General features: G+C 42.8%; 1 protein-coding gene and 1 long non-coding RNA gene across 2 annotated transcripts in view; both read left to right on the plus strand.

The window, feature by feature from the left end:
* Kcnab1 (potassium voltage-gated channel subfamily A regulatory beta subunit 1) overlaps nucleotides 1–15,678 on the plus strand; it is a 368,345-nt gene that overhangs the window by 64,168 nt on the left and 288,499 nt on the right. The gene's annotated exons all lie outside the window — the stretch shown is intronic.
* Nucleotides 9,379–11,145, plus strand: LOC143273855 (uncharacterized). Its single transcript, XR_013052087.1, has 2 exons — nucleotides 9,379–9,959; nucleotides 11,032–11,145. It is a non-coding gene; the product is annotated as an uncharacterized LOC143273855 (long non-coding RNA).

Below are 15,678 nucleotides of genomic sequence, written 5' to 3' on the forward strand. Positions count from 1 at the left end.
ATAATTATTTTATGCTGCATAGTATAACAGATGTGTCATGTTGAGTGCTAAAGTTGAAAAAGAGGTTATAAGAGCCCTGAGATGGCAGAGGTGATTCCCACTGAAGGGTTGGGCATAAAAGAAAGGAGGGTAAAGTTTAGGAGAAGTGCTATCTGGAAGTTTCATCTTGAAAAACAAACAGATATTTGGCAGGTAGTAGAGGTAGGGAGAGAATTTCATGTAGACACAACAGTTCATTCAAAGGCTTGAAGGTGAGGAAATGCATGTTGCTAAGGGAACATCCACCTTGCTCTGATAATATGGTGCTTTGAATGAAAATGGGCCCCTAGAATCATATATTTGCATCCCCAGTTGATGAAGTGTTCGGAAACGATCAAGAGGCATGGCCATGTTGAAGGAAGAGTGTCCCTGGGAGATGGCTGAGATTTTCACAGCCTGCTGCCTGTGGATCAGGATATAAAGCTCTCAGCTGCCTGTCTAGCACCATGCTTACTTGTGTGCCACCACACCCCCCACCATGATAATGGACTAACTCTTCAAAACTGTGAGCCAGTCCCAATTAAATGCTTTTTTTTAAAAAAAATAAGAGTTACCATGGTTATGGTATCTGTTCACAGCAATAGAATATTGATAAAGACACATAATGTGGGGTAACATGAAAGGAAGAAGAGGGGAATCAGGCAAGAGGGTGGGCTGAGAGAGAACATGGCCTTCAGTGCTGGTCTCAGGGTTCAAATAGAATGGGTGGTCATGGGAAATTTGTCAAGGAGAGGCAACAAGATGACATTTCTCTGTGAAGAGCAAAGGACTAAGGGTTTGTTAGCAGTTCTTCAATGACACAGTAAATTGAACTATATGGAGCTGTTGACACATGATCATTTGGGTTCATATTGATCACAATTTCATATGGTGAAACTAGATACATTTTGAGATTTTGCTTCTGATCATGGAAAAACCTTTGCATGCAGCATTGTTGTATATTTGAGGTCTCCTCATCCTTGGTGAACTTCACAAATGCTCCTAGTTCTTAATTCAGTCAAGTCCCTGAAATGTTTTTCTTATTTTAGTTTGAAACTTAATTTGCAAGTTTCAGGATTGCAAACTTGGCCACTTCATGATGGTTCAAGGCTTTACAGAGTGGTAGATAAGGCATTAGACTTTCTAATGTCTATTGGAAGGATAGTAGATAGAAAATGAAGATTACAGGAAGTTCTTGATAAAAATGAACTACTGGCTATTGAAGGTTGCTATTGAGAACTTGCAAGACAGACATGCTGTGATTCCCAGCATCCTTGGTAGCCTGGAGTTTGCTAACATATCTTCATTCATCAAATGTTTTCTGAGAGTCTAAATATTTCATGAACATTTCTAGGCACTGAGGTAATGCTTATAAATAAGACAGATATGTTTGTGTGCAGGAATCTTCGGTTTTCAGTGAAAGATAAATGCATAAAGGCTAAAATTGTTGTTGAGAATATCATTTAGTATTAACACTGTGCAGGATTAAGACAAAGTAGATAGGGAAGGCAGGAATATTTGGTAGTAAAGACTTGGGGACAGCCATGAATGTTGGCTTCTTGTTTTCTTTTATAATTTCAACTATTGTATAATTTCAACTATTGTAGCAATTAGGCAGTGTTATCTCTGCCAAATAAACGAGGAACTTGGACGTCGCTGAGAAAATCACTGCTGGTTAGCATGAAGGAAGGCGGGGGCCCAGTGCGCTGCCAGCCCGCACGCCTGAGCTCCTCCCATCAGCATCTCCAAAGTGATTTTAGATTTTGCAGAAGAAGTCTGCGACTCAGATGCTGACTTGTCCAGGGGCTCATTTTCCTTTCAACCCAGATGGAAAAGAAACAAAACAGGGTAATCATAGCCATCTGTTGACAAGGTAACACAAGCTATAGAGATAGAGTTAGTGTCAAGGTCAGGGGACTGACATTTGCTGGAGCGTGAGAGCAGCTTTTCGATCCTGTGGTAATGATGCTGCAGCATTCCTGCAAGTCCAACAGTCATGGGAAAGAGACATCAACAGGCTCTGCAAAGATAGTATGCATTTGCTGTGTAATTAATTTGGTGATATGTTACTGTCACTCTGCCTTCTCTATCCCATGTATGCTAACCACAAACAACCAAACACAATGTTCATACGTTTTAATCCTCTGTGTCAATCAGGTTTGGAGACATACCATCAGGATACTGGAGTAACATACACACACATTTTTACTTCCTATTTCAAAATAATTCCCTGAAGACCTAAGCAAAAAGACGTCGTCCTAAGATGGGCATCCACTCTTGTTTTCTGTTCTCCTTTAAATCACTGAATTGTCACCACAGCTTGCTCTGAACCCAAAACACCAGCAACCTTCTCATGCTTGAGTGCCAGAGGCACACAGACCAGGGAGCTGTTCTCATCTTGGAAATTCACCAGTCCCAAGCTGTCTGGGTGTTTTTTATTGGTATCAAAGGGAGCTCATCATTTAGCCTGCCTAGTCCTCCCTCCAGGGTAGAAAGTCCAGAACAGACTGGTGACAATATTCTATCAGAATGTATTTGACTGCAGGGTTGTGAACCTGTAGTCACCTGGAACAAGGACTCCAGACACAACAAAATTTATTTCCAAAACTTGTAAGAAATCTCCCATGTTTAATGCACTCCTTATATCCTAGATTCAGAAAACAGCACATAACCAAGCCCCTCCTGCATGGCCCTCTCCCTCTGTATTGTGTAAGCTCCATTATAGCCCTGCCAGTCTTGATTAGTTATGGCCACAGTGATCTCCAGCATTTTGACTTTGGGGCAAATCAAATCATGGAGGACTATGCAGTAGAGATATAAGGAATGAACATTTATTTATTAAAGAACAAACTATAGAGCTCAGAGCTTGGAGAGGCCGCAGAGAAATAAAATGAATTCCAAACACAAATAGAAAGCATTGGGGATTGCCAAGTCCTTTCGAGCTCTTCTAGTGAATAATACTGGTTTCTAAACTCTGAGAACTGCTTTGTGGTACTACTGCTTAAAAAATTATCCACTGGGTCTTCGTGATAGCAAGTGTAGGCCATTACTCTAAGGATAAGTAATGAATTAAAAGGAAACAAATCTTTCGCTCTTTACATGAGTCTGGTTTGGCTTCATGCTGAAAAGACTGGTCATTTATAAGAATATGACTAGCTTCAAGAAACCTGACAAAGGCTATTGTTCTCAGAGGCATTTAATAAGCTCTAAAAATCTGACTTAGAGGAAGGGGGGAAAATGGCATTTGGAATATATCAGTGCAAAGCCACAGCAAAGTGACAGCTCTGAGAAGCCAGGAAAGGGTTTTATTTTTTCAGTGGAAATTGTCTTTTCTCACAATATCTTTAGCCTTATAAAGACACATGTATACATATATTTCACATATACATATGTATTCACAGGCATATATAATCGTTATAGTTGGTTTGTTTTTATATGTAATAATGTAGCATTGTTTGAACGATGAGCTAAAAAGGTAAAATGGCTCCTTTACCCAATACTATGAAAGACAATAAGACCCAGAGAAGGTAGGTGATACCCTTGGGGCCATGCAGTCAATAAACAGATGTGCTTGATCATCAACTCGGGTCATTATGACTCCATATAAATTTTGTCTCTCTGACAGAGACACAGGTTCCTCATTAGCACTCAGACAGGTCAATTCTTATCCCAGCTCAGCAGCATTCTTCCAGGGCACCAGCCCTGTTCAGAGCTTTTCTGGAGCGCCATGCTTAAGAAGGGTCCTTAGACCCAGTTTGTCCGCTACACTTGGCTTTTGCTCTCGGGCTCCCCCTATCGTATCAATGGTGCAAGGTCTGAAGGAGACACTAGCTCAGCAATGGACACAAGAAACTTCTGGATGTTCAGAGAGAATCCTATGGACACAGAGAACAGGGCAGAGCTCTAGACCCTACGTTCTTGTTGCAGAAGTTCAAAGTAAACATCAGAACTCTCCTCTTTTTTTTTTTTTTTTTTTTTTACAGATTTGCACAACCATTTTTTCCGACTAGAATGATTTGATCCCTCCCTTTATTCACTGACCCATTGCACACATCTTTACTGAGTACCTGACCTATACAGTAATGGTGCTGGAAGACAGGTACAGGATCCTTGTCTCCAGTAGAGCTCAGTCCTCAGATAAAGGATAGGAAGAAAGAAACAGGTTCTGCTGAGGAGGAGGAGGACGCACCTTCAGTCCTGACTGCTGTAATTCACAGACATCTACCCATCTCCTGTCCCAATGTGTGCTGTGAACATAACTGACATTTGATGGCTTCTTTTCTATCCGAGTGCCCTGTAACATTTGCTCCAGCATTTCCAGAAGTCCCTAGACTGTGTGTCCTACATGGTCATAAACAGGCTGAGTGACCCTTCACATAGCACCTGCTGACTCTTTCTGCTCCTCAGCTTGCTTCATATGGCTTCAGCCTTAATCCGTCAATGATGGGCTAGAGACAGATGGAGAATCAAGAAAGCCTGTTTGTCCTTTTCCTTTGGCCATAGTTCGAGGGGCTCTAATAGCTCATATGGTCTTTATGAAACAATTCATTCAGTCTGTTTTCCAGGCACAATTCCTTTGACCTGGGCTGGGGTTAGCAATGAATGGATCAGAGGGAAGCCTCACTAATAGCCACTGTGTGATATTTTTCTGATCATGCATTTCTTCCACTAAAACTAGTGTCTGTCCACATTTCCCTTTGAAGAATGTTCATTCTCTCATGCCAGCTCTCTGTAGAAGTCCACCTATGAGTTCTACACATGTGTAAATGAATCCTAGAAGAGACTAGGGCCCAGCCAGAGGGAAGGCACTCAGATATCATGGAGTCTAGGTTTTTTCTACTGAATGTACCTCAGACTCCTCCTCTCTTCTGGGATTTGTGGTAGATTTTAAGGGGCCTCAGTCCTGGATACAGTCTGAGAGAGCAGATTGACTTCTGTTAACAAAGACTAAGAAAGAATAAAACAGGTCAAGATTATCTTATACTTATTGGATGTAACTGCACTATTTTCTTCTTGGAACATATCAGTGGAAGAACAAAATGGTTTAAGATTGTTCCTAATGTGACAGGAAGTTGGGCTGAGGCACACAGGAGGGCACGGTGGGCTTGAATTAGATAGAGGTTGAGAGGTGCAGAAAAGAGAGAACTGATCAAAACAGAAATGTATCCAGGACCTTCCAGTTGAGCTGCGGTGATTCTTGGCTTTAATTTTACATGGTTGATTGTTAGTAAAGACAAGCTGTATAGAGAGCTTTGTTTTCCCTCTTGCAATTTATAAGTTAAGGATGCTGGTTGTTAATTTTTTTTAAATCACAAATCACTTTATTATGTAGGAAGATATTTACATTCAAAACTGTGATTATTGGTGTAAACTGAGAAAACATTTTAGCCCGTATTTGCAACATTTTAAAGGATGAATTAATCGTGTTAGTTGTTCATCTGAAATGATAAGTTCACAGGTCTATTTTTTGTGACATGAGCCTGACATCCCCAAACTACAATACAGTTCCTGGGAAGCACAGGCATGCACGTTAACATAGAATTCATAACAAATCCCATACTGGTACTCAGGATTACATTGACAACCCTATGGGAAAGAGAGGATTCTGCTTTAAATTAATCTGTTTTTTTAACTGATTTATGTAAACATAAGCATCAGGATTGTTCATATTGAGTAATGTCGTGATTTGATATGAATGTATTGTACAATGTTTAAATCAGGGAAGACTACATATTTATCAACTCAAACATTTATCATCCCTTTGTAATAAAGCTTTCAAAATGAGTTCTCCTGTCTTGGTGAAATGTAGCATATTTTTATCTATAGTCATCACACCGTCCAGCAGCACACTGAAATTTTGTTCTCTGGGAACTGGAATTTCTCTTAACTCCGACTTTACGGAATGATTAATAAATATAAGCAGGCCTCTAACATAGGGAAGTTCTGGCCCATCAGAGAGCTTAGTCCTGCTTTTCACTCCATCACTCTCCAGGAGAGTCTTCTTGGATGAATCGTGGATAATCTTCATCCTTTTGACTCTTAGTTTCCTCAACTACCAAACGTAGGGGTAGAATTATGTCTGGTTTCAAGACTTAATGCCATTTCTATTTTGTCCTATTTAGGTTGTGTTCACTGAATGTGTCATTACTTCACTAATATCAACATAGAGTGCACAAAACACAGTGGCATTGTGTGTGCAGCAACTTGTAGGGACAGAGAACTTAACCTGTGAGAAACACAGCTGAGAGGAAGAGGTGTAGACAACCCACAGGTGAAGAGCCAAATACACACACATGTGCATCTTTATGTTATCAGGTAAATAAGAGAGACAATGAAATAAAGAGTAAGAGTGTGAGGAAGGGTCTTCAGAAAAGGAAGTAAGGTTTTTGAGCTTGGTATAGACACAGAATGTGTTTGTGTGGGAGCATCACAGATGACTGTGCAATTCTCTCTATACATAGTATCAGCTATTGAAAGATTTATGGTAGCATAGCAAACAAAGTGGGTTAAAATCGGACGTGTGAGTCGATACAGTCATAGGTCACAGGCACCCATAATCCTAGAACTTGAGGAGCAGAGGCAAGAGGATCATGAGGACACCCTATACTACCAAACAAAGCTCTCTCTCTCTCTCTCTCTCTCTCTCTCTCTCTCTCTCTCTCTCTCTCTCACACACACACACACACACACACACACACACACACACACACACACCACAACCCAAAACAAAAACAAAAAAACTGAATATTCATTCACACATACTTCAGACAATCAGCAAGTTTACATTCCCATGCTCTGTTGGAGGTGATAGTCATCAGCCATTTCCAAGAGAGGGAAAAATTCTACTCTGGAGAACTATCTCCACTCTTGGGCTTGCCCGTGCTTCCCTGGGCTCTGGGTTGGATGGTACATCTTTCTTTCCACTTGCCCTGGCTCATGGGTTTGTCCCTTCCACGTTCCTGATTCTGCTTTCTTTGCAGTTTGGTTAGAGTAATAGCCAACACATATATTCTTGTGACCACAGCAGAGCTGGTATTACTTGCAATTATATGTGATTTTCTTCCCTTTCCTGTACAACTTTTTGTTTTCCTGGAATTAATAAATACCTAGTCTAAAGCTAAATGTATTTTCCCTTACTCACTTCAAAGACTTCTCAGTTGTCTAAATATTCCATGAAAATACCTGTTGAGATCAGGCTTGCTACCAATTGCATGTCCTTGGGGGCGGCCTCCTGGACTCTGCTGGCCTGCTCCGGTCTGGGTGGGCAGCCTCCGCCTGTATTTCATCTCAAATGCTTGGGCTCACCCCTTGGTGGGTGGTATCTTCTTTTCTATATTTCCCTTTGTTGGTTCAACCCCTCTTTCTCTGTGTCGTCTCTTCCAGTAATTTCCAGGAGGAAAAGGGTGGGGGTGTTAGGAAGTCAACCTTTTGAAATTTTATCTGTTCAAATACATCTTTACTTTCTCTGCTTGTTTGAATTGTAGTTGCTTGTATGGGTGTTTAGGGGATAATAATTTGTCTCCAGGATTTTTGAAGCTGTGTCCCACTGTCATCTACCTTCCTGGGCTGCTGTTGACCTGTCCAAAGATGTTGTACTCTTTGTCCTGTGTCTGAAATTTGACTTTGACTGTCCCTCTGGAAGCTCTTCAAGGTTATTCCCAGAAAAGGAAGCAGAAAGACGATTAGAGCCAGAGGATGGGAGATGTACAGCCAAAAAAGATGTCTCCTGGACATGGCACTCGTGAACTTGCTGCAGCCCAAAGCCTGTACAAGCTTGGGTCAGTCGACCAACCGTTCACCCTGGGTCAGGGAGGAGACATGAAGCCCCTTCTTGAGGAACTCCTGGCAGGTAAAGGTTCTTGGGGCAGGGGCATCATTCTTTATAATGATACAGCCTCTGATGAGCCACCCTCGCTCCAGTAAAGAGCCTCCCCCCCTCCCTTTTCAGGAAGAAACTCTAGTTCCACTCATCAGGCCACACAGAAATTACACATGAAAGTGGGAGAGGTACCTATCGCGAAGGTTCCAACAGAAAAGGAGGATGAGAAGGGAATGGGCGGTAACAGTGACTAAAATCCATTACATAAACGGATTAAGCTGTCAACCACTAACTTTTTCTTTTTTAAGATCACTGCTTAGCTCTAGTAAACTGAAGTTCTGTGATGAATGGACTGCAGTGTGGATCTATTTTTGTCCCTTGTGCCGGGGCGTCTCATCCAGGAGCTCACGCTCTTCCCTCCTGCATGTTTCCTTGGATTACTCCACACTGGCTACGTCCTCTTCAAGTTTGTTTCGTCTTCCTCAGTTTAGAAACCTCATAACTGATATGCCAGGCCACCTCGGTTTTCGTTCATCTTCTTCTTTGCACCTATTTATTTATTTAATCTTTCTGTGAGTTGTACTCAATTTTATCCTCCTGGTTTGCTATTGAGATTTTCATTTATTCTGCTGTTTTAATTTTCACAAAACTTTTTCCTCTGAATTTTCTTTTTAAAATCCAATTCCCTGTTCTCATTTCCTCTATATCTATGAGGCTGTTATGGAGACCTCTTTTAAGTCCTCTTTTCTCTACATAGTTTTGTTTTATTCTTCCCCTACCTCTACCTCCAACCTTCTCTTCTTGTATCTTTCTTTTTAGAATTCTTAAGAACTGGGTAATCTGTTGTGTGCTTGTGGTGGTATTGTGTTCCCCAAAATATTGTGTACTCTAATAAATTTATCTGGGGTCAGAGAACAGACAGCCACTAAATACAAAGGCTAGAAAATGGTGGCACTCACACCTTTAATCCTAGCATTCCAGAGATAGAAATCCCTCTGGATCTCTGTGAGTTCAAGGCCACATTGGAAATAGCCAAGCATGGTGACACACACCTTTAATCCCAGAAAGCCAGCCTTTAATCCCAGGGAGTGGTGGTAGAAAGCAGAAAGATATATAAGGCATGAGGACCAGAAACTAGAGGCATTTGGCTGGTGAAGCTTTCAGGCTTTGGAGCAACACAGTTCAGCTGAGATTCATTCTGGATGAGGACTCAGAGGCTTCCAGTCTGAGGAAACAGGACCAGCTGAGGAACTGGTAAGGTGAGATAGCTGTGGCTTGTTCTGTCTCTCTGATCTACCAGCATTGACCCCAATAACTGGCCTCGGGTTTGATTTTATTAATAAGAACTTTTAAGATTCCTGCTACATGTGCTTGTAACAAACAGTGGGTGACTGTTATGGTTTGTACGTGTCCCCAAAGTTCATATACTGCAAGCACTCTCCAATGCAACAGTTTTGAGAAGAGGGACCTTAGAGAGGTAATTAGGTCACAAGGGCTCTGACCTCATGAATGGATTGTTGTCGTTACCATGGGAGTGAGCTAGTTGTCACAGGAGTGGGCTCCTGATGAAGGATGAATGTGGCCTTTCCCTTCTCACTATTGGGCATGCTCTCTGTGGTCCCACTTTTGACCATGGAGAAAAGAATTAAAAATGTCTTAGCAAGATGAAGACCTCCCCCCCCCCCTTGACTTGGACTTCAAGCCTCTAGAACTGTAAGGGATTAATCTCTAGACTTTATGATGGGTGAACACAATCACAATGAGTAAAGGGCCGATTGAGAAGGTGGAACTTGTTAACTCGAAGCCTGTTACAAGGTGATCTCATTAGGCACTTCTGTGGGAGAGTCTATCGAGAGTGCTGTGGTCTGCCTTCAGGAACAGCCACATTCAGAGGAAGTTTCACCACCCTGTGTCTGGAGGATGAAGGCCTGGCATGAGGGCTGCAAAGTCTAAGCATTCATCTTACAGTCTTCATGTCCGTCAATTGAATGCCCTTGTCAGCACCAGGGTCCCAGCGCCGAAGAGAACAAGCTCTATTTCCTAGGTTTTGAGTATGGAGTCTTCAGATTGAGAACAGTTCCTTGGCCTCAGGGTGCAGGAGAGGGACCTCTTCAACAGTTCTGTGTGTGTCCTTGTTTTATGCCCATTTATCCTCTTCCTTGGTACCTCCTGCCAACACTTATTAGTCTTTTAGGATACAGAGCATAAATCAGAGTGTTTCTTGGCTCTCCTGTGGTCAGCTCAGGACTAGCCAGTTGTCACATTTTTACTGCTTCCCAGCCTCCAGGATTTAATGATAGTTCTTTCCTTTATTATTTTCTCTGTCCTTGTGGGTTTCTGTCTTAATTCACATTTTAGTCAGACTTTAGGAGGGAATGGAATTTAATGTGCATGTCCAACCTGATAGTTCTCTCTGAGTGCCCCGTCCAAGGTATGGGTGTGACATGAAGTACCTCATGGTTTTTTTTTTTTTTTTTGAGATTTGCCTTTTTAAAGTTTTATGTTTATGAGTATTTTGCCTTCATGCAGTGCCTGCAGAAGTCAAAGGAGGGCATCAGACCTCCCTTCACAGTGCAGTCACAGATGGTTGCCAGCTGCCCTGTGGGGGTGCAGTGAATCAACCTGGGTTCTGTGGAGGAGTAGTCTTGTCTACTGAGCCATCTCCACAGCCCCATAGCTGCCTTATGTTTTAAAATGATGATTTATCAGCTTTGTGCGGGGAGAGATTGGAGGACAGTAACCATGTGGTAGGGCCACTGTCAGAATGGGATGAGATCAGGCACGGGACACAGGCAGCAAGAAACAAAGTACAAGCAGAGGACTGTGATGGTTTGGATGAGGACACCCAACTTGAGTGCTGCAGTTCTTCCTGGAGTAAACGGATGCATAACGGTGTCATTTATAAGACTTAGAGAACTAGCAGAAAAAGATCATATTTGAAAAATTTCAACCATTTCAGTCTTTTAATCATTTTACAGATGCCCAGTGACCTTTGTAGACCTGGGCTCCAAAGACTATTGTAGAATTGGAAAACAATCTTGATATGGTTTTACTGCCCAGCTCTTTCTTTTTATTTTGCTAGCTTATAGGGACTTAAGTGGTAGAAGAGTAAAAACTCCAGTGTGGTTTTGGGATGCTGCCAAATGCCACTCTGAGTAGTTTTCTTGTTTACTGTCTTTCCCTGGTTAATGCAGCATATTATAATTAGCAAAAGGTTCCACAATGACAGCTGATCCAAGAAGACACAGAAGCCAAGCACTTCTTCCTTACAAATCTTTGGATACATAAATGTGTTTCTCATTCTTCAAGTTGTTTTCTATATCATTTGTGGGGTTTTTTTTGTTTTGATTTTTTGGGTTTTTGTTTTGTTGTTTTGTTTTGTTTGTTTTTTGCTTGAGGGGAAAATTTGTTGGCTTAATACAACAAATAATCTCTGATGTAAAAAAATTAATTGAAGTTGGTTTATTTCTTTGGTATTCAAAGTAGGTAGCTTGGTAATAATTCTGTATTCTTTGAGCTGAGTTATTGTATGGCTGTAGTTATATACAACAGTGTATTACAAACAAAAAATGCAACATATATTTTGTCACACACACACACGCATACACACACACAAAGAAAACCTGTTTTCCTCAATTATTTGTCTTACTATTTTGTCAACCTTAGTGAACTCTTAGGATTCAAAGTTTGGTTTAGCAAATCACTTGATGCACTATACAGATTTTATAGAGATGTTTTTGGATGGCTCAATAGCTTTATGTCCTTACAAATGAATTATATATTGAAGATTCTGCTCTGAAGATGTTGAGACTAAATCTTGCTGAGGTCTGGGATGCTGTGGCCACAGTACCCACTCACAGACTGCCATTTGTTCCTGGGATAGAATATAAACGTGAATGAAAAGGCCATTTGCAAAGGGAAGAGGAAAGGGGAGGAAGGAAGCTCCAACATTCAAACAACAGGTCACTAGAAGACTGTAGAAAAGGCAGTGTCGGGAGGAGGAGGAGTATTTCAGGTTGGACTTGTAAAATCAGAAACAGCCATTGGCCACACAAGCCCGTTTGCTGCCGGGCAGGGCAGCTGCTGAATTCATAATCACCAACATCGCACTGGTTTGTGTTTGTCGTTCACCCTCTGTAACTCAGCTGCTTGGCCTACATGGTCAAAAGCCCAAACACCCAGCTTCGTTCACAATGTCCACACATATAGGGAGTCCTCCTACTCCATGTTTTGTGAACCTGCTGTGGGATGTTCTGTATGCTGGAAATGTGTTGCTCTGATTGGTTAATAAATAAAGTGCTGATTGGCCAGTAGTCAGGCAGGAAGTATAGGCAGGACAAAGAGAGAGGAGAATTCTGGGAAGTGGAAGGCTGAGGGAGGAGACAGTGCCAGTCGCCACCATGAGAAGTGAGATGTAATGTACTGGTAAGCCACGAGCTACATGGCAACTTATAGATTAACAGAAATGGGTTAATTTAAGATGTAAGAACTAGATAGCAAGAAGCCTGAGCCATTAGGCCAAACAGTTTAAATAATATAAGTGTCTGTGTGTTTATTTGAATCTGAGTGGCTGCAGTACGAAACAGTGCCTGGCAAGGTCCCCTAAACATGCCATGTGGTTCCCCTTCAGTTATGAGTTGCTCTCGCCTTCTGAGTGTATCCACATTTGACTTCACAGAGTGGCAACCTTACCCAGGGCAGTTCAAGCCCTAAGGCTGAGGGTTTGTGTATTTGGCATTTTTGATGAGTTTGCTTAGAGCCTGTGAAAAGAAATCAACATATGCTTACCATGGCAGACATGAAAATTAACACTAGGTCTTTCATTTCCTTACTTGGAAAGCTTGGGAGAAGTGCAGATAACATACTATCATTTTGATGGTAGGACCTACCACCGAGATGGAGTGTGCTTGTGTTCTGGATATTTGTCTGCCAAAAAGGCAGAAACTTGAGTTCCCTGCAAGATAGGCACTAAAGTGGCTTGTCAAAATAGAAATTTCTGGCTACCTCTCCACACTAATATAAATTCTTGGCATAGGAACTGGGAGAGAGGCAGACATCATCCCTGAGTGACAAAGCAGTATCTACATGTGTTGAGTTTTGGGGCTGTTGCCTCCCAATCTCAAAGCCAGTAGTTGTCAAACTCTTGCTTGGGGATGATTGATTGACATACAGGGGTGATGATTTCATTCTAGATATCCTGACATGCTGAGTCTGAGTAGGACCTGGGACCTGTATTTAAAGTAATAACAGCAGAAACAATAACAACTCTAACTCTCATGATCAATTAGGGTGGAAATGGAAACTGTCCCTTACACGAGGTCATTTTGGATGCTTTAGTAAAGTCTCCTTATGTTGGGGGTGGGGAGGGGAAACCTGTCACTTGGTGAGAGAGCCGCCGGTGGCAGTCCCTGATGCTGGCAGCACCTCAGCTCCTATGATGTGGTATCTCTGGGGTGTATCACAACAGTGCAGGCCTGCTGGTCTTGCTCCTCTTGGCTCCCCCACAGTACCTGGGGGTCTGCAAAAATCACAAGCTCTGAAGCTCCAACACAGACCTGTGGATTTGTGATCTCTTGGAGCAGAGCCCAGGAGCCTCTTCTCAGAAACAGCTCAGATGACTGTAAGGATCTGGCAGGTTCAGGAGCCTATTCTATGGCCATGGCAATGCTACAGAACTGGGAAGCTGATGAAAAGAAGATGTGCCCTCCCACTGCTGATGGCATCAAGCCTGAGCCCGCCGGCCCTTAGCCAAATCACTCCATGAGCCTGTTCCTCAGTCCTTCCCTTTCCTTCCTCAGCCTCCAACCCCTGCTGATTGTCCACCGTGTCACTGGCTGTCCTCTGATGTGGCCACCTCCAGTGTCTGTCATTGTATTAATCAGAACTCTGGCTCTGCAGAAACATACCTGAGATGAATCACTTAAAAGGAGGAGTTTGGGGTCCCTGGCTACTTGGCTCCACTATTCCTGTATCTGTGGTGAGAAGGGCATCATGGTAAGAGGACGTGGTGGCACAAATCTTTTCACCTCAGTAGCCAGGAAGCAAGGGCAGGGACAAGGTGTATCCACCCTTCCTAGGCATGGCCCCAACAACCTACTTTCTCCAGTCAAGACCCAACTTCCGAAATTTCCACCACTCCCAGTGTAAGTTTTGAACCTATGGTCCGAATATTTCCCCGAAGCCCCACATCTTTAACACTGCTGCCAAGGCAGAGGCCAAGACTTTGACACTTGAGGTTTTGGAGTTCGTTAACGATTTAAGCTTAACTGTAGTGTCTGGTTGCTAGCACAATCCTCACCAAAACTAGAAATGTTCGTTTTCCACAATTACATGCCTATTCCAAGATTGTACCCTTCATACTTTTGTGGTGCCTCAGTGGTTTTCAGCACATTGAATTTTAATAAGCAGAGCCCAACCCTGAGAATTCCCTGACCGCTGCGAAGACTGTAGTAGGATCTGACCCCAAAGGCTGAAGTGAAATAGTTGATAATGTAACATTGTTGTTTTTGATTGGCACTAAGGCCCTTGGGTTAGGCTCCTTGTAGGAGAGTCATGTAGACTGTGCTCCTTACAGCCAGAGAGATCAGGTAGCTGGAAACAGCTTGTTTGGTGTACCTTGTGATGGACTGATCACTTTCTTTGAATTAGTAAAAAATAATTTTTCTTTTTGTATAATTTATTTTGCATCCCAGCCACAGTTTTCCCTCCCTCCTCTCCTCCCAGATCACCTCACCCCATACCACCTCTGTTTCCACCCCAATCCATTCCTCCTCTGTTTCTGTTCAGGAAAAGGCAGGCCTCCCACAGATATCAATAAAACATGGCATACCATGTTGCAGTAAGACTAAACACCTCCCCACGTATTAAGGGTGGGCAAGGTGACCCAGTATGAGAAGTCGGTCCTAAAAGCCAGTAAAACGGTCAGAGACAGTCCCTGGTCCCACTGTTAGGAATCTCACAAGAGGACCAAGCTACACAACTGTAACATAGATGCAGAGTGCCTAGGTCAGTCCCATATAGGCTCCCTGGTTGTCGGTTCAGTCTCTGTGAGCCCCTATGAGCCCAGGTTAGTTGATTCTGTGAGTTTTCTTGTGGTGTCCTTGACCCCTCTGGCTCCTACAATCCTTCTTCCCCTCTTCTGCAGGATTCCCTGAGCTCTGCCAAATGTTTGGCTGTGGGTCTCTGCATCTGTTTCCATCAGTTGCCAGATGAAGCCTCTCTGATAACAATTGGCTAGGCACCAATCTACGAATACAGCAGAATATCATTAGGCATCATTACATTGACATTTTTTTTTCTCCAGTTGTGTTTGGTTCTACCCTAGGTCTCTGAGTCATCCAGCCTGTGGGTCTTGATGCTCCAGGCAGTGTCAGGGGTGGGCTTATTCTCCTGGCATGGACACTGGGCTTGACAGGTCAGTGGTTGGCCACTCCTTCAAACTCTAGGTCACTCTTCAACTGTAGGTTGAAGGTTATGTGGCTGGGTTGGTTTCCCAATCTCTTCACTTGATATCTTGCCTGGTCACAGGAGATGGCTGGTTCAGGTTATCATATCCTCTCCTGCTAGGAGTCTTAGCTGGGGTCATCCTTGTGGGTTTTAGGGAGATTTTCTTGTACCAGGTTTCTACCTCACCCCCACATGTCCTCCCTTTCTGGTTGTCTCTTTCAGTACTCTCCCCTGACACCCCATGTCCCCAACCTGACCAGAAGGGGACATAGAAGAGATTTCATGAGTGGACTTCGAATAATTTATTTTCATAGATTGCAGCAAAGCTATCTTCCCCATCTCTGCAATTGTCTTAGGTTTTTAAAATGTGAAAGCCTAAGCGAGATTGACTCAAT

Source organism: Peromyscus maniculatus, chromosome 6 (genome assembly GCF_049852395.1).
Source record: "Peromyscus maniculatus bairdii isolate BWxNUB_F1_BW_parent chromosome 6, HU_Pman_BW_mat_3.1, whole genome shotgun sequence".
Lineage (NCBI taxonomy): Eukaryota > Metazoa > Chordata > Mammalia > Rodentia > Cricetidae > Peromyscus > Peromyscus maniculatus.